General features: G+C 41.8%; 1 protein-coding gene across 2 annotated transcripts in view; it reads left to right on the forward strand.

The window, feature by feature from the left end:
- LOC141140128 (uncharacterized) overlaps positions 1 to 25493 on the forward strand; it is a 618302-nt gene that overhangs the window by 235646 nt on the left and 357163 nt on the right. For both annotated transcript variants that reach the window (XR_012243897.1, XM_073626977.1), the window contains exon 2: positions 4466 to 4516. The gene's annotated coding sequence lies outside the window, so the exon portion shown is untranslated. The remainder of the gene's footprint in view (positions 1 to 4465; positions 4517 to 25493) is intronic.

A 25493-nucleotide genomic window follows, 5' to 3' on the forward strand; every position in this document is an offset into this window, starting at 1 on the left:
AAAAAAATTAAAAAATAAGAAAAAAAAACCTAGATCAGGGTCTTATCTAGGTTAGTGTCAGTATCAGTATCAGAAAACTATCTGCATAAAGTTAATATGTTCTCCCTGTGCTTGTGTGGGCTCCCTCTGGATTTCTCCCACACTCCAAAGGTCTGCTGGCAGAAGTGTATTTAGGTTTTGTGCTGCCCTAGGCCTGACTAAACTCGTGTACCCCCTAATTTAAATATGACCCACCCCTTCCTGTTGAGGCCACACCCCTTGTTTAACCTGCCCTGAAATTTTCGAGTGGGGACACTAGTTCTGAGGGCCTGGGGGGGGGGGGGCTTTGGATTCCCTTGGATCCAAAATGAAAAAAAAAAGTGTTGCCTATAGTTCTACTTTAAGCACAAATTTCTGATAATTTTATGGAGAGGACTAACAATATATAACCATGCCAATTGTACAGCAGAAAACATGTGAGGAAGGTTTGTGGCCCAGGATGATAGGACAGTCAAAATTAGAAGCAGCGCCCTCCCACAGTTACAGAATGCCAGCCACCCACATACCGGAAGCAGTGCGGCCGCTTTATGGAGGCGCTAGACTAATTTGCCTCTCAGCCCAGTCTGCCCCATAATACTGGCGCTACACTAACAGTGTAGCGCAAACCGGCGTTCTGCCCCCCCTGCAAAGTTCTGCCCTAGGCCTGGGACTTGTCGGCCTAGGCCAGGATACAGCATTGCTGGCAGGTTAATTGGCTTCTTTTCGGGTGGCATTAGTATGCTTATATGCATGTGAGATAGGTACCTTACATTGTAAGCTCCTTGCAGACAGGGACTGATATTAATGTGTAGTATGTAAAGTGCTGTGTAAATTGCCGCTGTATTTTTTCTCCATGAGAAGCTTAGTGTGAACTATATGATGCTTTTACTCGCAAGAAATCTGTGCATTAAAAGTATACTTGCAAACAAGCTTGAATGATGCTGTGATATGAATGAATGATGCTGTAATATTTTTCTATTTAGTAGCAGAATCCTCTATGGACATACTTTTTAATAAACATAGACTTGCAACATTACAGGCTCACTGTAAATTGTATGACTTTGTCACATGCAATGGATCCATACAAGTCAATGCCTAGTACATACAGTAAGTTTTTTTTCCTTCAACCAAACAGGTTGAAGGAAAAAGAAAACTGAGGCGGTCTCTGTACTAAAAAGCAAAAAGAAAAGCAGCGCTGCTCTAAGGGTAGTAAGTAGTTAAAAATACTATTTTATTACAAATTGTACACTCACATTTGTGTGATAAGAAATAGGCATAGGTAGGTTCTCCTGGGCAACGCAGAGTCACATCACGAAACAGCTGGGCTGTGGCGGGGCCGGCCTCGGCTGCTTGCGGTGGAGTCCGCAGCTTCTGATGGCTTGGGGCTCCCTCAGACAATGCGTCAGCAGGTTCCTAGGAAGATGACGCCAGGTGGAGGAGAGTGGGGGGCGTGGCTGTAGCGCGCTCGTGTTCGGAGAATGCATGCTCCTTCCTCAGGCATCAAGCAACCCTTAGAGCAGCGCTGCTTTTCTTTTTGCTTTTTCATACCACAGAGTCCCTTCTACTCTGACAAGCCGGCTGCTGCTCATCATAGAAACCTTAACCATCTTTAACTGTTTTTAACTGTTTATTACCCCCTGGACATATCCTATCCTCCACGCTACTGCCCCTTATCTACCCACTAGCAGCACCTCTCAGCGCTCCATTCCCCCTCTATTACGGTCTCTGTACTAACTATGCAATGTTAGTACAGCGATCTCCCTGCTGTACTATTGTGTTCTGAAAGGGGTACTGCCTCCTTGCCAGAACACACTGGTCAGTGCTAGCAGCCATTGGCTGAGAGCGCTGATCGGATGCTTATCAGCTGTTGGTTTTTCAGCATGTTCGTTCAACAGAAGTGTTGGCCGGTTTCTACTATATTGGCTGATTTTTTCCGATATTTGGCCCGTGTGTACGAGGGTTTATTTGGAGATAAGATCCTCACACCCTTATGTCAAGTTTATTTGAGGGATTTTATCTACAAAAAAAATTCCAGAAAAATACTATATGTTGATTGTTGGGTGCTTTCATTCATAATATTTTTTTTTCATTGTTTTTAGAGCCGTGTTCTTACATATACTGTATATTCTTTGTATATAGGTTTTTTTTTGTAAATTCTTTTTTGTTAAGTTTTCAATTTAAAGAGTGGTTCGCAAAACAGAGCCTCAGGGCATATCTCGGCTCGAACAGAGAAACTAACATAGTCCAACAAAGTCTAATAAAAAACAAAAAAAAAACCCATAAAGTTTTGGACTGCTCATGTTCACATGGTATTAGGATAGATAAGACAACGTATCAAACTCAGTAACCACCATTCTGGAGATCAGAGGTAGAAAGATATATTATACTGAATCTATACACTCTGAAGGAAAATAGAGAGTACACAAAATCTGGGAGATTTTAGGACTTAATGCCAAAGCCAACTGGGGTCCTAGGAATTGAGCGGCATTAGTTGAGTGTGATTTTAGCCAAATGTTCCATATTTTGTCAAATTTGGCTGAACATCCCCTGGAATGGTATGTAGGCTTATATAGTGGTATAGAAGACTTAATCAATGCCTTCCAGAGGTTTAGTGAGGGCACATTGGGTTGTTTCCATTTGAGAATCTGAGTTCTCCTTGCATAGAATAGCAATAGTCTTAGAAGGGTCTTGGTTGCTCGGTGTTGAGCCAAGGTGCCCACCAATCCCAGCAAGCAGACCGACACACTTAAAGGGATATTTTTTGTATCTAGTCGTTGGATCTTTTAATTTCTCAGTCAGAGGATGTCACAGTAAGGAATTTTGATGAATGATGACAAACTAAGCAGATCAGGTGTGTTTGAAAATGTTGATGAGATGCACTTATAGTGTGATGCCAGATCATTTTCACAAAATTAATTTTTAGAATCAATAGTGTTGATTTCATATGCCCACATGCTCATTGAGGACCATTTTATAATATATTTGTACAGCAGACTGGTGAACATTTTTTATGGGGTTTTTTAAATGTGTGTATAATTATTTAGGTTCTTACATTAAAAAATATGCTTGGCTATGAAGACAGTCTTTGGTTTTGTTTCAGTTTTTGCTATTTATTTCTTTGACATTTTTAGTTATTATTATGTTTTGTGGTCTTTCATTAAGTTTATTTAAATTGGGCTATTGAGTATTTATGGCTTTTTAATCTATGTACAATAGAAGCCATGTCAAAATGACTCGTGTGTCTCAGCTTTATAACCACTTGCTAACTGGGCCTTTTTCTGACATTTGTTAAAATCCATATTTTTTCCTAGACAATTACTTAGAACCCCCAATCATTTTTTTTAGCAGAGACCCTAGAGAGAAAAAATGATGGTCGTTGAATTTTTTTGCAAAGCGGTTTTCAAACGCAATTCTTTTGGAAAAATTACACTTCAATGAATAGAAAAAAAAACAACATAATATATACCCCATTTTTTTTGTCTAACCTGAAAGATGATGTTAGATTTAGTAAATAGATACCTAACATGTCATGCATTAAAATTGCACATGCTTGTGGAATGGCGCAAAACTACGATACTTATAAATCTCCATAGGCGACACTTTAAAAATCTGTAAAGATTACCAGTTTAGAGTTACAGAGGAGGTCTAGTGCTAGAATTATTGCTCTTGCTCAGATGTTCGTGGCAATACATCACATGTGTGGTGCAAACACCGTTTACATATGTGGGCATGGACCTATGTATGCGTTCAGTACTGCACGCGAGCACGTGGTGACAGGGGTGCTTTACATTTATTTTATTATTATTTATTTAATTATATAGTTTTCATTTTTACACTGTCCCTTAAAACATTTTTTTTTGGATCACTTTTATTGCTAAAAGACCCTAAATCTCTCCTCTACCCTTAAAAGCAAAAGTTAAAAAAAAATTTTTTATCTTTTGCTTTGGGAAAAAAAATCATGTTTATATGGCCCGAGAACCGGAAATGACGTTGACGTCGCTCTGGTCCTCCAAGGGCATAGAGATGAGCGGTGGCCATCTAGTCATTGCTTATCTCTATGGAAAAGCCCTGCTGATGCCTGATGTTTTCTGGAGCTACCAATCAGTAACGTTAGCCCGGGAACCACCGGAAAGCGGGGGGAGAGGGGGTGATCTCTCCCACTGCTTCTAAAAGTGATCTTGCAGAAAATCTGCCACTGGGATCACTTTTATGGGAAAGCCGACTGCCTGAAGAAAACAAATACTGGGGTTATGGCATCTAGCTGCAGACATAACCCTAGTATTTAACATCAACATCATAACGTATATTTATAGTAAGGCGGTCAGCAAGTGGATAATTCATATAATATAATTCATATTGGATAAGGATACTGAAAGCATTAAAAGAACTTGGACACAGGAAAATAATGGCTATAATTATAAATTCTTTTTCTTTATCTCTCTTCTAGGAGACAAACTGTGAAGAACTTCTGTAAGAAAATGTACCTTGTGATCTATTTGTAAGTATAGATATCTAACTTATTTTTTTTTTTTTTTGATTTGCATACATAAATATTTCAACAGCATTAATATCAGGAACAAATTTGGTTTAAAGCAGTATTTAACTTTCACCTTCCTGTGTTTTAAAGAAATGATGTCTGTTTATTTCTCATGGTAATAGTTCTTTCAGCTCAAACCTCCTGACAGGTACATTAAATTGTGCAATTGTACATTATATTCAGAGGTGGAGGAATTTTACTATGCCTGTGCTTCAGAGACCAACAACAATATTTATGCAGATTTTCTTCACAGCGTTTTTAGTAAAATTACCTTTACATTAGTTTACATTATCTTTAAAGCTATGCCAGTTTTAAGTATATTACTATCCACAGATATAATAATGTTCTGTATGCTCTGTTTACTAATATGTGAGTCCATTTTAAAAGCAGCAAAGAAGACCTATAGCAGAAACACAATTATCTCTACAACTACCCTACCTTCTTCAAACTATATAACATTTACATGCACAGAAGAAGAGTCTGCTCCAAGCCTCTGCACTGGAAAGTAATTTGAGGATCCTTTCCTGCAATGTTCATACAAGCCCGTACAAAGAGGATAGACTTTTTCTAAGCACTGGCCTTATGCTAAGGGGCATTGAATTTTCTGCACTTCATGGCCCAGAGAAGGTAGAGCAGGTATGTCACAGTGATATGTAAAAGTCAGCTGAACTGAGTAGAATAAATCTTCAAGGCCCAACCATTTAGTTTCAGAAAAAGTATAACTTATAACATGTTCCAATACTGGAGAAAGAGACCATAAATTATTTCTTGAAATATTGAACAGCAAACTAAAATATTGAAGTGTAGCTTTTGACAATTGGATATCACTTTCTTTCAATCACAACTATTAAAACACAGAGGGTCGCAAAGAAAGGAGCAAGATGGCTATATCTGGCCCAAAAACGCCAGTTTGACATGGCTGAGTTAGAGGAAAGAGTAAAGTAATTCAGTTGAGCCCCCTACACATTTTATTGTGTCTATCCCTTAAAGCGCCTTATTGTCCACCATATGAACTGGTGTTATTGTGTCACAAGCTATTTTGAAAGAATAGGGTCTTCTTCTAGAAAAGACTGGTGGTTATTTTTATTTTAGTCAAGATTTTGGTGTAATATGATTCACACATATCAGTTCTGCTAACAAACCTGTTGCTGGTGAGCTTGCCCACCTTAATGTGGCAGTTGACTTGTACTTTCCTCATTAGTGAATGCTGGTAATAAGTATTAGGTTTCTAAAAAAAGGTTTCTAAAAACTTTGGCCAGTGCTCAGGGCCAGAAGCACCTGTGATCCAGAGCGGGCAAGTATGACATGTTTAATTATAATTCTCTAGATTTTTTTTTTCAGGAAGCAATGGCTAATTGGTTAAAAGCAATCTGCTTTAAATAGAATATACTTTATATTTTCATTTACAGTACTTTTAAATAATGTTTAATTAAAGTATTTACTGCTTGTTGCCAGCAGGTGGAACGTCATGCAAAACCAGGGCTCCCTCATCTCTCTCTCTTGAGTTGTAATGCTAACTTTTCTTAAGCAGACACATACCTCTTTTTAAAAAAAAGTAAAGACTATAATAACAGCAACACACCAACAATCACAGAGTACCATTGGGGTAACAGAAGATGAAACACTAACACATTTGAGGGGCTCAGGCACTCCTCCTTTATCAGGTGGAATTGCTGATATTTATCAAGGTTAAGGGCTTAGTAAACTTATTGCATGTACTCAAACACTCCTTCTTTATCAGTGTGAATTGCTGACATTCATCAAGGTTAATGGCTCAGTAGCTAGTGATATGGTGTTGTATTAACTTTGTTAACATAGGACCTTGATAGCAAAAGATCCAGCTCCTCACATCCACATCTTTTGAACTCCTCTCTTTTTAGACAGTGCTTGGCTTTCTTTTTAGAAATCCCAATATGCTTTACAAACTGAGTATCATGGTTGTAATAATTTTTTCTTTCTAACAAAGATTTTATACCAATAATAAAAGGCTAAGTTCACCTTTAGTACAAAAATAACAAATGTTCATGATTTTGCAGGTAAGAAAATGTTCATTTATTATTTTTCTACACTAAAGCCTGCAAAGCATTGTCCTGCAGACACTGCTGACAGCCTTCTGTCCATACCTCTGTACATGCAGACAGTTACTCAGCTTCAGGAAGTGTGAGTGAACTAAAGAGGGTGCTGATTATCGCTGTCGTAGTTCATTGAAAACAACAAGCCTACCACTGTGGTGGCAGACAGGACTGTGACTCACAAATCTCTGTGAATGAATGACGTGGCTGTGTGGGTTGGAGCGCTGTTTTTGATATGTGACAGCGGGTGCAAAACACTTTCAGTGATTTATCTGACAGACCAAATAATAGAAGTTCATTGTTGGGGTTTGTTTTCATAAGGAGATACCAGAGCACAAACATCACTATATAGATCGTGCACAGTTTTTTGGTTGCTCTATGTAATCGTATTGTATAACACACTGCTAATAGTAGGATTGCACTGATACTCATACCAGTATCGGTGCCGGTACTAAGCATTTGCAGGAGTACTCGTACTTGTGCAAATGCTTCAATACGTGAAACCGATACCTTTGCGGTGCGTTTTGAGCACATACAAAATGAATCAGCTCAGATTGCACTTCAAAGAATTGCATGTGATTTGAACAGGTATGCAGTGCGATTCCTGTCAGAATCACATCCGATTTCCTCCACCGCTCCTGTGTGAATCCAGGCTTGTCATGTGACTTCAGCCTGGGTTCACACAAGAGCAGCGCTCGGCGATTAAAAAAAAAAATGGAATCGGTGCAAACCTACCTAATAGTATTTTCACAACATCCACAAAACACATTCTTCAATATCCTAGCTATTTTACTAATATCTAATTGAGAGTTTAAAAAATGGTATAATAAAAAGCTAACTCAACATAATCTGATTTTTTATTTTTATTTTATTCTTTATGCATTATTGCTTTAAAAAGAAGCAAGTACAATGTTTTTTGGAGTAAAAACCATTGGTATTTTCAGTTCTTACACAACATAAAAAGGTCATCCAGTCCCTACTGTATAGCAATGCTAAAATCAATGTAATTAATTCATTCCCCTTAATAATAAAAGTACCCAGAGTGCTAATCTTTTTAATTGAAAAAACGTATTTGAGTGTAATGTGTCACTTTTGTATCTAAATACTCAATGCATACCGAACATATTTGGACTGAACAACTACCAAAATACTACTTGATATAATAGAACTGGAAAATGAAATTTGACATTAGATAAATATGTGCAATAAATATTAATATGGCTTTATGTTTAATAAAAAGATATTATCATAAGCAAAATACACAAATAATGATCTTTGGTGAAACAGCAAAAACCAACATGGCGAGAAAATACTAGGAAGTACCCTCATCACCTTTTCGAGCAGAATTTCACTTTTCATAATAAATAGAAGAATTTTCCAATGTTATTTCTGGCCCAGCCATCCCAATGTGCTTTTCTCTCACTTTCCTTATGCACAGGAGGATTAAAATCTTGTCAGTTTATTTGAATTTTTAAAATGATTTTCATATTCCATCACTTCCTGAAGTTCGTCTCTCGGCATTCACTTTCTGTAGGTCATCTCCCAGAAGCCTTCACTTCCTTGTTGCATCACAGAAGAGGGCGTGATAGGGTTGTGTTCGCCATTCTGAACCATAACTCCCTCTTTACAATATCACCTTCCACCCACTTCCTATACAATCTGATTGTACAATCTCCTTTAGATCTGCTATCAGCTATGTAGTACAACGGCCTGTCTGATTTGATACAAATTGAATGGATTGGTCAGGTGTGTTATCCTATTCCATAGTTCTGGTAAATCTAAAGGAAATTGTACAAAGATTGTACAATCAGATTGCATAGTGTATGGCTATTTGTATACAAGTAAATATGAGTCGATGGAGACACTTAGTTGCTAGGCCTTGTTCAAATCTCCATGTAGCAAAAACTCACATTCCAACATGCGTTTGTTTTGGGTGTTTAGGAGCATTTTTACTCGTCACGTATAGGACAGCCCATTCACTTCCTCAGAGAAGCTGAAGATTTTTTTTTTTTGGAGTGGAGCATGATGCGTTATCACAGCTTTTGGTGTGTTTGCCACACTTGGGATGCCTTTAACATGTAATGACAACAGAAGCATGATGCACATTTGTTCTTGTGTAAATGAACCACTTTCACTTTCAGGCCCCATTCACACCTAGAGTGGGAGCGCATGTTTTTTTGCAAATTTTTCCAGTGACACACATAGGGCAGCTCATTGATTTTAATGGGTAGCTAATGGGACATTTTGGCGTGGTACTGTCAGGAACCATGAATCAGACTGAGACAGAAAATGCTGTAAAAATCACACCTTTTAATGTAACGGTAAAAATGGTACAGATCAGTAAACAAAGTCAAAACATAAGCCAGGAATCAGAAGCCAAAACAAATAGTCAGACAAGTCAGTAAATCAGGAAATCAGAAATCAGCATAGTCAGAGGCAGAAGAACAGGATCAGGAATCAGAAGGGACGTCAGCCGGGCAAATTCTTTCACAGGAACAAAGCAGAGACACTCCAAATATGTTGACCAGGTGAAGGCAAGAAAGGAATGAACAAGGCAGTTTAAATAGCCAGAAAGGGCTGGCTGTAGGTGGGACTGACGAGCATGTAATGATAACCAGGTGAGCCACTGTGGAAACAATGAGTACTGACAATTATCAGACAGCTGAGCAGCCTGAGCACTGAGAAGAGAGCTTCTAAAAGCCCAGCCCTGACAGTATTCCCTCCTCAACGACCCCTCTCCCTCGGAGGAGCACCAGGTTTGAGGGGAAAACGTCTATGGAAAGCATGAAGGAGGCCAGGAGCATGTAGGTCTGAGGATGAGACCCAAGAGCATTCCTCTGGACCGTAAACCTCTCCAATGAATAAAGTATTGTATGCGCCCACTAAACCTATGAGAGTCAATGATAGATTGTATCTCAAACTTCTCATGGTTCTCAACTTGAACCGGGCGAGGATGTGGTACCAAGGTGGTAAAGCGGTTGCACACCAAAGGTTTTAATAAGAAAACATGGAACACATTAGAAATATGCATGTTGGGAGGAAGGTCTAATGTGTAGGCCACTGGGTTGATCCTATGGAAAATACGGAAAGGCCCAATATACCGTGATGCAAGTTTCAGTGAGGGAACGTGGTGTCGGAGGTTGCAGGATGACAACCAAACCCTCTCCCCAACTTGGTAGGAAGGCGCAGGTAGGTGTAGGTAGTCAGCATGGAGTCTGTACCTATTATTGACATGCCGCAAGGACTCTTTGTCCTGCCTCCAAGTGGAACGGAGATCACGGAGATGCTCCTCTAACGCAGGAATACTTTGAGGAACAAATGTGTCAGGCAACATAGATGGCTGGAACCATAATTCACCATAAACAGAGACAATCGGGAAGTGGCATTGATCGCACTTTTGTGAGCAAACTCCGCCCAAGGTAAGAGGTCTGACCAGTTGTTATGGTGGTTAGAAATATAGCAATATAGAAACTGCTCTAAGGCTTGGTTGGCTCGTTCTGTGGCCCCATTGGACTGCGGGTGATATGCTGAGCTGAAGGAAAGCTGAATCCCCAACTGTGCACAAAAGGCTCACCAAATCTCTCCCCTGGTGACAATGTAGGAGCAAATTTGGGAGAGAGTTACCCTTGAGAAAGAGACCCTATAGCCTGATATGTCTTAACAAAGATCTTCAAAAAAGGGTCAGTAGGTATCATTTTAGTTAGATTATAGCATTAAAATGGTTGTAAAGGCAGAAGGTTTTTTTATCCTAATGCATTCTATACATTAAGATAAAAACCTTCTGTGTGCACAAGCCCCCATCAGCCACCTTTAAACTTACCTGAGCCCCATCTCGATCCAGTGATGTTGCACGAGAGCTTCGTATGTCCATGACTCTCCTTCCTTATTGGCTGAGACAGCAGCGGGCGCCATTGGCTCACGCTGCTTTCAATCAGTCAGTGAGCCAATGAGGAGAGAGAGGGGGCGGGATGAGCCACGGCTTTGTGTCTGAATGCACACACAGAGCAGCGGCTTGGCTCAGGTGCCCCCAGAGCAACCTGCTTGCTCTGGTGGCACTCAACAGGAGCGAGGAGCCAGGAGCTCCGGTGAGGGACCTGAGAAGATGAGGATCGGGGCTGCTCTGTGCAAAACCACTGCACAGAGCAGGTAAGTATAACATGTTTGTTCAGTGTACTGCAGTTAGATTTATAGTAAAATAGTAATTCTGGTTCTGGTTATTTTTAGTTAGAACAGCTTACACATTGCCCTTTTCTTATGAAATGTTTTTGCAAACCTATTTTGTATGGTTAAAAATAATCAAATACACTGAAAGAAAACTGATAAGTTAAAGGAGTTGTAAAGTTTTGTGTTTTTTTCACCTTAATGCATTCTATGCATTAAAGTGAAAAACCTTCTGTGATGCAGCTGCCCCTTTTTCTTACCTGAACTTACCTGAACCCTTTTTCTTACCTGAACCCGATCCTTCCAGCGACAAGTAGTGCAAGCCCATCAGCTCCAGCCGCTTTCTCTGGTCCTCATTGGATAGATTGATAGCAGCAAGAGCCATTGGCTCCCGCTGCTGTCAGTTAAATCCAGTGACATGGGAGCCATGGGCGGGGACGAGTCCTGCTGTCTGTGTCAATGGACACAGCAGCAGGATTCGGGAGCGCGCCTGCAGGAATGCCCCTATGGAAAGCGGCTCTCTGTGGGGGCACTCGATGAGGAGGTGGAGTCAGGAGCGCTGCTGGGGGACCCCAGAAAAGGAGGATCGGGGCCGCTCTGTGCAAAACCCTTGCACAGAGGAGGTAAGTATAACATGTTTCTTATTAAAAAAAAAAAAAAAAAACCTTTACAATCACTTTAACCACTTCAGCCCCAGGAGGATTTACCCACTTCCTGACCAGGCCATTTTTTGCGATATGGCACTGCGTCATTTTAACTGACAATTGCGCGGTCGTGCAATGCTGTACCTAAACAAAATTGATGTCCTTTTTCTCCCAGAAATAGAGCTTTCTTTTGGTGGTATTTGATCACCTCTGTGGTTTTTATTTTTTGAGCTATAAACAAAAAAAGAGTGACAATTTTGAAAAAAAAAAATAATTTCACTTTCTGCTGTAAAAAATTTCCCCCAAAAAATGTATAAAAGCAAATTTATTCATCGGTTTAGGCCAATTCTGCTACATATTTTTGGTAAAAAAAACCCCTGCAATGAGCGTATATTGATTGGTTTGCGCAAAAGCTATCACGTCTACAAAATAGGGGATCGATTTATGGCATTTTTATTATTTATTTATGTTTTTACTAGTAATGGCGGCGATCACTGATTTTTAGCGAGACTGCGACATTGTGGCTGACAAATCAGACACCTAACTGACATTTCTGACACTTTTTTGGGAACCAGTGACATTATTACAGTAATCAGTGCTAAAAAAGGCACTGTTATTGTACTAATGACACTGGCAGGGAAGGGGTTAACATCAGGGGCGATCAAGGGGTTAAATGTGTTCCCTGCAGGTGTTTTTTAACTGTATGGGGGACTGTGTGACTGGGGAAACACACAGATCCATCATCCTGCGTAGCAGAAAGACAGGATCTGTGTGATCGCCCCTGTCAGAACGGAGGTCTGCCTTGTGTACACAGGCAGATCCTCGTTCTGTCACTGCGGGGAATGATAGTGGGTGGCTGGCAGACATCGAGTCCCCCGCTGGCCAATGGGAGCGCTCACGATAGTGAGTTCCTGAGCTGACGTACAGCTACGGCGATTTGCGGGATCTTGCCACCTTGCCGAAGTATAATGACGGCGGCTGGTCGGCAAGCGGTTAAGCTACAGTAAATTCTCAGAGGAAACAACAACATATAAAGAAACCTATAAAATTTCTTAGGAAAGAGCTGCATTGACACTCGGTGACATAGCAGAATGAAAAATTTAGACCTCCCAGGTTTTAGGTCCTTTAGTAATTACTCAAGCACATTTTGTGCACTGGGACTTTGCTAATCAATGTACAACTAACCCGAGAAATGTCTGCTATACTCAGAAGGTATAATTCACTGAATGAATAGCTCTTCACAGCAGCTACAGGCCTGGATATACCTGCAGTGTATTACGTTGTCATGGATTGCAGGCTTTCCTAGCACTTAAGCAGCGCAAAGACCAAATGAGAGCTGCCAGATTTTCTCACGAGAAGAAAAATATCTATATAACCATATCTGGGAGAAGTCATTTACAGTTCTATGCATGAGTTTAGGAGTATGCAGCAATTTATTTGAAGCTGAGGCAGTGTGAAATTTCAATAGCGTTATGCAGTGATTTTTTACCAGCGGAGCTGAAGCAAAGCATACATTTTTGCTTGAATTCCCTGTCTCCTTAGAGAAGAAATATGCTGAATTAGTCTCACCTGCCTCTAGCCATTTAGTACTTGACCTAACAGTCTTCTCCTGCTTTATATGTACACACTAGATTTTGTTCGCTTTATGACTGAAATAAAACATTTTCTTTACCACATTAGATTTAAAGACATCGGTAAAAATGGCAAATATTGGTATTCCTAATGCCAGGTTTGAGATTGATATCTTATTTTACAAATATTAGAAATAGCTATCAATCTCTATGGAATGTTCTTTAGTAGCTGAAAACCAAAATAGGTCGCCGTTTTTCTGCTGAATGCCCTCATTTATGCAACATTTACATACATTGTCCTCCTAGCACTATTAAAACCTACAAAGCAGATACATATTTAATTTGGTTATTGAGTCAGATAAATGTTATAGGTAATGGGTACAATTAGAGCTATTATGGTACATACTGTGTATGGTTATACTGAAGATAGAATTCCAGTCTGAAGCCTGGTACACACTATAAGTTTTTTTCTGTTCTATGCAGCGGGTTGTTGCGGATGGCCCCCTACCAGAACACTCAAGTCAGCACCCTCAGTCATTGACTCTCAGCCAAATGGCCGACTTCTGTCAGATCAGCTGGTAATGTTGGCCGTTTTTTATTGAACCGGCTGATGTTGCCTGGCATTCGGCCCGTGTGTACGGGCCTTTACACTATCTATACTTAAAAATGTTTTCTCCCCCCTCCTGCTATTTGTGCTGACTAAACTGTGCAAAAACGATGTGTATACTTACCTATTTTTAGTCTGCTCTGCTCTGGTCGCATGATTCACAGCTCTGTCTACCCTGTGTCAGTGAGCAGTGGCTGCAGGGGAAAGGAAGGAGCACAAAGAACAGCTGGGATGGGAGCCAATGGTGATGTCACAGCTCCCAGAATTCCAGGCCGTTCTTGAGGACTAAAAAGCATAAATAAAAGAAAAAAACCGCGCTGAAAAATAATATAAACACTTAAAGCTGCACGAATAAAACACCAATACCTGTGTACAATAAAAATAAAAGAGAAAACAAACGTGCGCTCATAATGAACATAATCTGTGTAAAAAATACATAATCTAAATCCCTGTAAGAAAATCAGAAATGTGCATCAAAAAATATTGATAATTAATAAATGGTAAAAAGCTGTGAAAAAAATATGCTTAAAAAGTGTCATAACATTTCAAGAAAAGTTTTCACAACCCAAATGGATAAGGAACAGTCCTTAGATGAAATACTCCAAGGAGCGAAAGTTCTTATGATGAACAGTAGGAGAGGGAGTCCCATACATAAACAGTTACTTCACAGAAGCAGGAGGAAGCATCCACCTTCCGACCAGTCAGACACTGCACATATATATGGAGAGGGAGGGAAATGAGGATAAGAGCTCTCATATAGTCCCACAGTATTAAAAGGTGGACCCTTACCCTCAATGATGGACCTCCTCTCTGGCGAGGTCTCACACGCAGGCAGACTTTGCCCTCTGCAGGGACTGTGGATGGATGATGTCCGGATCCAGCTCATACAGTGTGCGTCTCCAGCTTGGCTTCTACCAACTCGTCCACCTGGGGGGGGGAGGGAGTGACAAGCACACTGGTATGATGTAGACCTGGGATCCTTCAGTTGCTTCTTGTTCTCTTTGACTGTAAACCTTCTACTTGGCTGAGCTCTGCTTCACCTTATATTCATTCCACCCCCATTCACTAACATGAGACGACTTTGGATTGGCTCCTCGGGAGATTTACAGCCTATATGGGGGGGTCTTCTGAATCGGGAGAGGCTGAACCCGACAGGATGGATGGATGGATGGAGAAGAGAAAAAAAAATAAAATGAATAAAAATAAACTTTAAAAGGCGTCCGGAGCGAGGACAAAAAAAGAACCTTTCCGTTCTTGAGGACTCCCTCCTCTCCCCTGCAGCCACCACTCACTGACATAGGGGATTATGTCACCAGCAGTGCCGGGACAAGGTCATCTGGTGCCCAGGGCAAAACTGCGCCCCCCCCCCCCCCCCACCGCCTGGAAAGCTACAACGCCTACAGACGATGGGATCTATACTGGGAATTTGTTAAATAGTAGTATTGGCGGCGATCAGTGACTTAGGCGCGATTCACACTGGGGAAACTTGTCACACCCTATTCAGTACAATGACACCCTTCTAATCGGAGCGACAGGACACAGCACATCAGGGCACAGGTCACAGTACATCAGGGCACAGCACATTAGGGCACTGCACATCAGGGCACATCAGGGCACAGCACATCAGGGCACAGGTCACAGTACACCAGGGCACAGCACATCAGGGCACACCAGGGCACAGCACATCAGGGCACAGGTCACAGTACATCAGCGTACAGAGCCCAGCATATCAGGGTACAGCACACCAGGCCACATCAGGGTACAGCACATCAGGGCACAGCACATCAGGGTACAGAGCCCAGCACATCAGGTCACAGTACATCGGGGCACACGACATTAAGGCAAAGCACATCGGGGCACAAGGCACATCGGGGCACATAGGACATCAGGGCACATAGCACATTAGGGCACATCCGGGCACATAGCACAATCGGGTCACGGGGCACATAGCACATCAGGGCACGGGGCACATCAGGGCACAGCACATCAGGGTACAGAGCACATCAGGGCACAACACATCACAGTACAGGGCACAGCACATCAGGATACAGGGCACATCAGGGCACATAGCACATCAGGGCATGGGGTACAAAGCACATCAGGGCATGGAGCACATCAGGGCACGGAGCACATCAGGGCATGGGGCACATCAGGGTAAGGAGCACATCAGGGCACATGGCACATCAGGGCACAGGGCACATCAGGGCACATCAGGGCACGGAGCACATCAGGGCACGGAGCACATCAGGGCACGGCGCACATCAGGGCACGGGGGCATATGGCACATCAGGGCACATAATGGCACATGATGGGGCACATGGCACATTATGGGGCTCATCAGGGCACATCATGGGGCACGTCAGGGCACATCATGGGGCACATCAGGGCACATCATGGGGCACGTCAGGGCACATTATGGGGCACGTCAGGACAAATTATGGGACACATCAGGGCACATCATGGGGCACATCAGGGCACATCATGGGGCACGTTAGGGCACATTATAGGGCACGTCAGGGCACATCATGGGGCACATCAGGGTACATCATGGGGCACATCAGGGCACATCATAGGGCACATAGCACATTAAGTGTGGCACATTGTTTATTAGCCTGCATGCAGAGCAGCGCTGGTAGCATCCGTGATAGGTTCTCTCTCTCATGTCACGCTACTCCCCGGTGGCCCCTCCTCTCTTCTCGTCCTTCCCAGATGATGTCACAAGCAAATAGGAAAGGACGAGAAGAGAGGAGTAGCCGCCGGGGAGCAGCATGACATGAGAGAGAGAACTTATTACAGATGCTTCCTGCGCTGCTCTGCATGCATCTCGATCTACCCGTCAGGCGCCAGCTGTCGGCGATTGATGGGTAGATCCTCCAATGCGGGACAGAAACCCTGAAAGGGAAGTGAGAGGCGGAGCGGGGCTGGTCTCAGGCTTGTGCCGGGTGCAGGAGCACACTCGGCACATGTTAAAAATTATCAATTTTTGCGCGGCCGGTGTTGTAAACTCTGCATAGGTAGCAGGAATTTTTACAACACCGGTTCACTGGCGCTTCTATTGCGCCCCTCTTCCTCCATTAAATGGTCCTGCCCAGGGCATCCTCCCCTTCCGCACCCCCTTGTACCGGCCCTGGTCACCAGACCAGAATTAACTATAATTTGGTAAATATACATATCTTTTTTTCACACAGTTTAAGTAGCATAGGCATCAAAAGACAAAAAAGCAGCACTCTATGGCTGGGAAAAAAAAAAAAAATTATATATATATATATATATATATATAAACCATGGGCTGGATTCAAACTTAGTTTATTGCACTTTGCACTATAGACACTTACCCAGCAAATTGCAAAGGCTGTTGGTGCTGGTTAAAAAAAGGCCCCAGAGGCCGCAACACCTAAGAAAGAGGCACCACTAAACAAACACTGCCTTTTTTTTTCCTTTATCCACTTCACTCCGGAAGATTTACCCCCCCTTCATGATGAGGCTATTTTTTGCGAAACAGTACTGCGTTATTTTAACTGACAATTGCGCGGTTGTATGATGATTTACCCCCCAAAAAAGTATGTCTTTTTTAACCACCAAAAGAGCTTTCTTTTGGTGGTATTTGATCACCTCTGCATTTTAATTTTTTTACGCTATGAACAGAAAATGACCGTCAATTTTGGAAAAAAAAAAAAAAAAACAATATTTTTTTACTTTCTGCGCTAAAACACATCCAATAAAAAAAATGTAAAAAAATTGAATTTCTTTTAGGCCAATATGTATTCTGCTACATATTTTTGGTAAAAAATTCCAATAAGCGTATTTTGATTGGTTTGCGCAAAAGTTATAGTGTCTACAAACTATGGTATATATTTAGGGAGTTTTTATTCCTATATATATAAGCCGATCAGCAACTTATAACAGGACTGCGATATTGCGCCAGACAAATCGGACATCTAACTGACACTTTTTTAGAAATCAGTGACACTAATACAGTGATCAGTGCTAAAAATATTCACTGCCACTGTAATTATGACATTGGCAGGGAAGGGGTTAACATCAGGGGAGATCAAAGGGTTAACTGTGTGCCTAACATGAAATTTAGTGTAGTGGGGGAGGTGCTTTCACTAGGGGAAGGCATGGATTGATATTCCTGTTTTACAAAAACACAGATCCATGCCTTCTGTACTGATAGCATGGCAATCTGCCTTGTTTACATAGGCAGACTGCCATACTGCCATACTGCCTGTGTACAGAATGAACAGCGGATGTCGGCAGGCATCAGACCCGCTGATCAGCTCCGGCTGTTTAAAATCACTCACCCAAAACCCGGAAGTGTCGGATCACTTATACACGTGATTCTGCGCAGCACGGCCACCCTGTAGCAGTAAATGTGCTATGGGGCGGTCGGCAAGTGGTTATAAGACTTTGCTCCTCCAATTTGGAGTAATGCACTCACTTTTTACTGTAGCATATTTCCAAATCAAAGAGTAGTTGACGGTGTTAAGTACCAAGTGGTGCTAATGGGCCTGCTGGTAGCTTATATTATTTCATTGAAATATGAGTCATGAGGGTGACAATCTAAGATGAGTGATGTAGAGCAGTGTTTCTCAACTTCAGTCCTCAAGGCGCCCCAACAGGTCATGTTTTCAGGATTTCCCTCAGATGAAATGGCTGTGGTAATTACTAAGGCAGTGAAACTGATCAAATCACCTGTGTAAAATAACGGAGAGCCTGAAAACATGACCTGTTGGGGCGCCTTGAGGACTGGAGTTGAGAAACACTGATGTAGAGAAATGGTCCTATTAAGAGATGGGGAAGAGCACTCGTGTGTTGTTTACTGATCTGTAAGGATGAGCTCAGGCGTGTTCACAACGCCACGTCCCCACGCCCGCGCCCGCCAGGAAGCTGACACTCTGCAGTGGTAATCACAGTCAGTGAGACATTTACTGATCCGCATCTGCATGGATTGGGAAATGTTTCACTACCTATAAATAGCTCTGCGAAGTGTCAGCTTCCTGGTGGGCGTGAAGCTCATCCTTACTGATCTACTTGCAGTCACTGATGATTCCCTCTCACTCTAGCCCTTTGTATTTTGGGTAAATAGGGGCAAAATAATTATCTGCCAGCTACCCACAGCTGCCATCAGTCTTTTCTCACTGAAATTTTGAAGCTCATGTAGTACTATTTGATGTGTTGTGTATCTTCAGCTTAGAAAACAAAATCATTTTAGAAATTAAATAATAGGGTTATAATGTATATAACACATACTGTATACTACAAACATGTAAATATAACAACTTTTTGCTTTGTAAATACAGTTGAGCAGGGTTTTTTTATATTGGTGTGAGCAAATGTTTCATAACTAGCTGTTAATCCTGTCAGTTTTGCCCTTTGTTCTTTGTTTTTATTTTTAATAGTGTAGCCCAGTTTTTCAGGACTACTCCTTCTCCTGGCTTGACATGGAGACGAGTGAGGGGAAGATGGCCCCCACCCGTCTCCATATCATTGCAGGATGGAAGCAAAGTCAAAGCGTCACTTCCGCCCACAGCTCTTAAAGGGCCATTTTTTTTCTTTTTTTTTTCAAATGACAACTTTTTTTTTTTTACTGCATTTTGGTATAAATATGAGATCTGAGATCTTTTTGGCCCCAGATCTCATATTTAGGAGGTCCTGTCATGCTTTTTTTCTATTACAAGGGATGTTTACATGATGACATAAAAGTGACACTTTTTTTTTTTTTTTTTTTTAAAGAACAGTGTAAAAATAAAAAATAAAAGGTTAAATTAAATAAGAAAAAAAAAAATTTTAAACGTGCCCCATCCCGCCGAGCTTGCGTGCAGAAGCGAACGCATGTGAGTAGCGCCCGCATATAAAAACAGTGTTTAAACCACACACGCTGCAATCAGTAGAGTGAGAGCAATAATTCTAGCCCTAGACCTCCTCTGTAACTCAAAACATGCAACCTGTAGATCTTTTTAAACGTCGCCTATGGAGATTTTTAAGGGTAAAAGTTTGTCACCATTCCACGAGCGGGCACATTTTTGAAGCATGACCTGTTGGGTATCAATTTACTCGGCGTAACATTATCTTTCACAATTTAAAACAAATCGCGCTAACTTTACTGTTGTCTTATTTTTTAAATCAAAAAAGTTTATTTTTTCCAAAAAAAGTGCACTTGTAAGACCGCTGCACAAATACGGTGTGACAGAAAGTATTGCAACGACTGCCATTTTATTCTCTAGGGTATTCGAAAAAAATATATATTGTTAGGGGGTCTAAGTAATTTTCTAGCAAACAAAAATGTTTTTAACTTGTAAACAACAAATCTCAGAATGAGGCTCGGTCCTTAAGTGGTTAATTTATTCATTTTCCCAAAAAATTGGCCAAAAAAATGTACAACTTCAAAAAACTTGCCATGCCTCTTACTAAATGCCTCGGACTATCTACTTTTGAAAAAGGGGTCATTTGTGGGGTATTTGTACTGTCCTGCCATTTTTGGGCCTCAAGAAATGAGATCTGTCAGCACATCAGAACTGATCAATTTTCAAATATATACTGCATATACCATAGTTTGTAGACTCTATAACCTTAACACAAACCAATTAATATACACTTATTGGGACTTTTTTGATCACTTGATTTATCAGTAAAAATATATATTTTTTTCTGTTCTCTATATATACAGTATATGCATAATCTTTTTTGCAATCTTTACACAGGAATTACCCAGGAAATGACTATAAATTTGCATTTATAACACAGTTGTATATATTGGGTTTAAACACCTATCAAAGGAAGCATGTGAGAATCCGTATTAAAATTATTTTTTTAAGGAAGGGCACGGCATAACCAGTAAAATGCTATAGTTCATAAACAGGTGCTCTCCAACAGTAGGGTCATGTTAAACTGCTGGTAGAATTTCAGATACTACCTTTTTAACTGATAGTATTCATTAAAAAATGCAATTTGTACTGTTATATTGTCAGTAGCAGAATGTTACTTTTCATGAGCCTGTCATATGTCTTGAAGTGGGGGGAAAAAAATTTTCTTTTTTGTACGTCATGGGACACAGAACCAGTATAATAATCTCTACTAATTGGGTTATGCTCAATCTACAGGTAATTTGACACTTCCAAGTTACACTTCTCTGCACAATGCTACCAGGTGCTCAGATGGTTCCAGTAGGGATCAAGAGGTCGGTACTATCCTGATCCATTCCTATAGCTATCACGCTTTGAAGAATGGTACACGGGCCTCGCTGAAAAGGAAGAAGATGAGACGCAGGGATTGCCTGTAATGTGACAGTTCGAAAATGTATATACATGCATACATGAAATCCTGCACAGCAATAACTGACAAGGAGTTGCTGGCAGAGTTCTATATATAGGTCCAGGGCTTTGAACCCCAGTGTAGGAGAATCAAGGCAATGAAGGATGTATGAGTGGGCCTGCCATGATGGGTGAAGATTGGATCCCATATCTTATAAAGATGAATCCTGCAGTGGAATTGGTAAATGTCCCTGCAGTCTGTACCTGGCTGCCTGTGTTGTTATTTTCCATATGTTCTGCTGATTTGAACAGATGCTGCAGAGCCTTGGTACTTTGTTTTTTTAATTTCCCACCATTAGTAGGCCAGTATTTATGTGACCATGCACGCAGAATGAACAGGTGTGCAGGAATGTGCACGGGGACACCGAGGAAGGTTCTGGCAGCCATATTTGACTTGTCAGCGGTGTAACAGAACAGAACAGTAGATCAGGGTAAAAGCAGATGGCAGTGTTTTCACATTGCGAAGACACAAGGCAGACTCTCCAGCCATTTTCTTGTCCTTTGCTTAGAAGGGCACAGGAGTACACTGATTGGAGGAGGGCACTGGCAGCTGGGTAAACGGTATACTGTTGCTTACAGCATGTGTCCTCTCAGCTGATTTAGAAAATGCTTATTTTGGCAAAAGTCTCATTGTTTTTCAGCAGGCCATATGTCTAACAAAGGGCGGAGAGGTGGCAGCACAATGGATAAGGGCACACGAGTGCTGCTATCAGGTCTGGAAGACGCCAGATGTAACCCCTTTGGTGTAGTTTCCCATAAGTATCCAGGGGTTTCAGGAAGTTCTGATCCCATTCCCTTTTTAGGTATTGTGGCTGCCTCAGGATACTAGTATATATGATGAAGGAGGACTTGTCATCCACCATAGTGGGATTAGAGCAGAAGCTCTCTAAAATGCTCATTACTACAAGGTGAGACTGTAAGAAGTGGGGACAGTTTCCTTCTCCTGTCCTCTCTACTGGGTTAGAGGAGGAATGGGTGGATGACAAGGAAGCAAACAATGTGGGACCACATGTTGGATTTCCAATCTGAGGATTCTGAGTCTGAGCCTGAGGCACCCCAGAGTCTGAATGTAACTCAGACTAAGAAGCGAGTTTTCTGTCTGAAATGGTCCACACTGATTTGACTCACCTGGGTTCATGGCATCCACCACAAGGTCCCCAGTCTCTCCACCTTCATCCTCACCTAAAGGAAGTATTGTATGCAGATTGGACTCATCTGGACAGAATTTTAGTTCTACCAAAGAGGCTTGCGCGGCTAAACCATATGGAGGAAAAACTCACCAAGAAGTGGAATATGCCTTTGGTGGATGCAGCAACCTCTTATCCTAATAAGATCCTTATGTGTCCAGTGGATGATACCTTATTCTTTAAAAATCTAGCTGTTAAATGGTTGGAAACATTTCTTATGACATCCTTTGCTTTGGCTAGGTCTGCTGGACAGCCGGCAGTAGTGGCTATAGGTATCTGTCAAAGCCTTAAGGGAGAATAAAGCAGCTGTCTAGGAGAATAAACACCACTGTCAGTGAATATGACCTCGGGGAAGGCTTACCAGATTTCCCTTGGTTTTTTTGTCTTGCTGTGGATACCTTGAGGAATTCCATTGAGAAAATGTTGCGCTTAAGACTTTTGTTTGTAGATATAGGCAGAATTCTTTGGCTAAAATTTTGATCTGCAGAATTACCCTGCAATAAATATTGGCAGGTTTTCCCTTTCATGGGGAACATTTGTTTAAGCCAGATTTGGAAAAAAACAGTATATCCAGTCAAGAGAAGGTATTGGACAAATGGGTCCATTGTATGGTTGCATAGGAATTCCAAGAGTTTACTCTCGTGTATTTTATGCTTTCAAATGTTTCTTTGAATCCACAAAAAGTTTATTGCTGTTTAAGTCCTTAATCCCCTTCTTTCCCAGGGAGTAATTGTGCTGGTTTGTCTGGATGAAAGATTTTACTGGTTCTACTTTAATCTGTTCACAGTGCCCAAGCCGGTGATGTTTGAACCATACTGGATCTCAAGTACAGTATCTCAATAAGTTTCTCCAGGTGCAGAAGTTCCTGAAGTCAGTGCGTACAGTGGTGTCCTTGTTCCAGACAGGAGACTTCCTGGTATCAGTAGACATAAGCGATGCTTACCTACATGTCCCGATCATTCCTCCTCATCAAAGTTTCTTTTAGTTTGTGGTGGAAGACTAGAATTTTCAGTTTGTGGCCCTGCCATTTGGCTTGTCCACGGCACCCCAGGTATTCACAAACATTCTGGCTCCAATTCTGGGTCTCTTAGGAGACCAGGGGGTACCTGTTTTTGGATACCAAGACAATCGTCTTCTCAAGGAGCAATTTGTTCATCATCTGGAGCACAAAATATCACTCATGGTACGCACTCTGATGAGTATTGGGTGGGTGATCATTCTACAGAAATTGGTTTTGGTGCCAACACAACGTTCAGAGTGTCTGGGTTTGCTCCTGGACATGGTCCAGGTGAAGGTGATTCTTTCTCCACAGAAGTGCAGGGCATTAGGAATTTCTATGAATCTCTCAAAACACTGAGATATCTCTCAATTTGTCTCTATATGAGGGTATTGGGGAAGATGGTTGCCTTGTTCAATTTCATTCCAGACATTTGTAGCAGAATGTTCTGTTGGCATATGACAGGAGGACTCAGTCACTGGACTAATTTAATTTTTCTTAATTTCTCTAAGACCCAACACACTAAGGTTCTTAGACTTGTGGATGTTTCCCCTTAGGTTGGAGACAGGGGTCATTTCTCCCATATTTTTGAAAGGTACTGTTTACAGATGCCAGCTCAACGGGTTAGGGGGGAGTTCTAGGTCACCTGTCAGCTCACGAGTCTTCACAGAAAAGGTTGTTACCTATCAATATTCTGAAACTATAAGTGATTTGCCTGTCTCTTTTTCCTTGGTCAAATCAGTTGTAGGCACTGCCACTAAGGGTCCAGCCACAGAATGCCACTGCCCTGGCATATAGAAATTATCAGCGGGTGCACCAGGAGCTGTGCAGCCAAATAAGAGGTAAATCTCATTCTGTCCTGGGCATTACACCATGTTCCCACTCTGTCTGCAGTTCACATTCTGGGAATGGATGTATAGCAGCCATTGGCATGGTCCCTCCACCTGGAGGTGTTCAGAGCATTCTGTCGGTTATGGGGCACATCAGATGTGGATCTGCTAGTGTTCAGACTCAATGCAAAACTGGACAAGTTTCTTTCCAAGTTCAGGGATCCTCAGGTCTTTGCAGTAGATTCCCCGGGGACACAGTTGGACCAGTTTTCACTGATTTTTGCCTTCCCTTCAATGCAGCTTCTTACAAGCCTGTTACACAGGATTCAGGAGGAGGGAACACTGGTGATTCTGGTTGCCCCAGCTTGGCCCAGGAGACACTGTGAACATGTCAGTGGGCAATCCTTGGCCTCTTTCAGCTTGGTCAGATCTTCTTGCACAAGGACCCATCTTCCATCCTTCTTTATGGTCACTCAATTTAACAGCTTGACTATTGAAGCCAGAGTTTGAAGGATAGGGAGGTGTCTGATGCAATCATCCCCACACTCTCAAGAGCCAGGAAGGCTACTTCAAGAAAGATTTCCCACAGGACATGGAAATTCTATGTGGCATGGCGTGAGGCTAGGAAGTTTCATCCTTTACAAATATGCCATGGGCCAGATTTTGGTTTCCCTTCAGTGCGGAGTTGATATCAGACTGGTCTTGAGCCTGATCTAGGGACAGATATCAGCCTTGCTGGTCCTGTTTCAAACACCAATGGTTTCTCATTGCTTAGTGCATGCCTTTGTTCCAGGTGTCAGGGGCATGATTCCTGTGGTCTGGTTACATTTGTCCATATGGGATCTCACTTTGGTGCTGTCAGTTTTACAGAGACCACCTTTTGAGCCGATATGGGACCTTCCATTAGTTCTTTTGAAGATCGAGTTCTTTGTTGCTATTTCTTTAACAAAAGGGTATCAGAATTGTTGGCTCTTTCTTGCAAGGAGCCATTTCTAATACTTCACCATAACAAGGTGATTCTTTGACCTCAGCCGTCATTCTGATGTAGTTTGGGTTGTCAAGAAGTTTTTTCCACAGTCAGGCAATCATATTGACGTTTTGTCCTTCCCGAAGCACTGAGGAAAGTTCAGGTAGCTACTAAATTGACCACTTTGTCTGGAATTCATCAGCTTAATTCTCAAGCCTTTGGTTTGAAAGTAAAGGCTCCACCATTTCAGTTGACAGCTCATCCTACCAGGAGTGTTGGTGCCTTCTGGGCTGTCTGTCATCAGGCTTCAGTGGCTCAGGTCTGCAGGGCCCCAACTTGGTCTTCTTTAGTTCACACCTTTACAAGATTTTGTCAGGTGAATTTAGGAGCCACTGAGGGTACTACATTTAATCCCAGTGTTTTTGTAGGCCGTCGTGTAGTTCTTCAGGCCCTGTCAATGGTGGCTGTGTCTCCCTCTCCTTAATAGCAGTGCTTTAGGACATCCCAATAGGTAGCAATTATTATGCTGAGTCTGTGATGTACAAAAAAAGAAAACTGGATTTTTGTACATAGCTGTAAAATCCATCAA

Source organism: Aquarana catesbeiana, linkage group LG04 (assembly GCF_042186555.1).
Source record: "Aquarana catesbeiana isolate 2022-GZ linkage group LG04, ASM4218655v1, whole genome shotgun sequence".
NCBI classification, from domain to species: Eukaryota; Metazoa; Chordata; class Amphibia; order Anura; family Ranidae; genus Aquarana; species Aquarana catesbeiana.